Here is a 1,367-nt window from a genome sequence, read left to right on the forward strand (position 1 = left end):
GCTGGGATTAAAGGCATGTACCACCATTGCCAGGCTTTCTACTTTTTAAAGCAGGTTGTAGCCAGAAAATTAACTTTAAGCCTTCCTAATAAGTGTTAGCCTGACATTTTAGTGATGCCTGCATTTTGAGGGCTTTATGGATGCCGGCTGTGAGATAAGAGCTAGAATAGCCCTACATGGCTCAGGAAGGGAGGGCAGTTCACAAGGGCCTCCTGTACTACAGGCCTCACATCAGAGGCCTTGGGGAACCAATAAAGCCTAAAGCTGCAATAAAAAGAAGGGTTGGAGTGTGATTCAAGGCCAGTTAGAGACCAAACCCAAGATTATGCCAGGTGAGTGGGACATGGTAGAAGGGTAGAGAGCAAAGGTCAGCTCAAGAGCAGCAGTTTTTGAGGTTCATTAGGGAGCTAGTTTGCAGGCGGGAAGATCAGGTTGCCAAAGTTTCTAGTTTGGATAGAGGGGTCTGACATGGCTCCCCATGTGAGGTTGGGACGTAGAACAGAAGATGGATGGGTTCTACTGCAGAAGACCACTCACCTGGGCTAGAGGAGCTTGCATAAGGCAGAGTGCTGCATGTGTCTGTTTTTCCTTCTGTAGTGCTAGGGAGAGGACCCAGCACCTTGTATATACTAAGCGAGCTCTGTACATTGAGTCACACCCCCAGGTCTTCATTTGAGAGTAAAAAGCAAGCTGTCCCTTCCTCTCCTGACTGCTGGCAGAGTGAAGACTCACACAGGAGTTTGGTATGGAATGTCTGGCATGACTTACCCAACATTCAGGGTTAGAAGGCTGTTGGGTAAACATGGGCCTATATTGAAATCTTTTTGCTAATTCAGGCTTTTAGGCTCTTAAACAATATAGTCACCCTATAAACACCCAACTAGACCTTCCCAACCTAGCAGCTGGAAGACTGAAAGCAAGCAGAAGAGATGAGGCTACCAGGTCCAACCACTCTCAAACAGGTCAGACAACCCATGCCACTGGGTGATGTGTAATCAACACCATACTGTTTCTTATGTATCATAAATTTTTAATATTTATTATATATCATGTATATTGAGACATGATTATAAAACTGTAATTATCTCAAAATTAGGACATCAGTTCAGATGTAGAACAGTGACCTAGAAAACTTACTCATGTTTCATCATGAGACAGGTCCTGTTGGAGTGCAGATCTCCATTGCTCAATGTCTTGTCTCCAGTCTTCTTTGATCTGGACCAGTATTCAGTCTCTCTTATCCCTTTGACCTTTTGTAGATTATAGGTTACTTATTCTGTAGTAGTCCCTCCCAAGGGTGTGCTTAGTGCTTTCTGACTTCTAGATTCAGGTTTGAGGCTTCAGCTGCAGGTGTTTGTAACACAATA

General features: G+C 44.3%; 1 protein-coding gene across 1 annotated transcript in view; it reads left to right on the forward strand.

Moving 5' to 3' along the window:
- The window catches only part of Sgf29 (SAGA complex associated factor 29), a 35,505-nt gene that overhangs the window by 28,866 nt on the left and 5,272 nt on the right, over positions 1–1,367 (forward strand). The window lies entirely within an intron of this gene.

The sequence above is a fragment of the Mastomys coucha genome, unplaced genomic scaffold (assembly GCF_008632895.1).
Source record: "Mastomys coucha isolate ucsf_1 unplaced genomic scaffold, UCSF_Mcou_1 pScaffold21, whole genome shotgun sequence".
Lineage (NCBI taxonomy): Eukaryota > Metazoa > Chordata > Mammalia > Rodentia > Muridae > Mastomys > Mastomys coucha.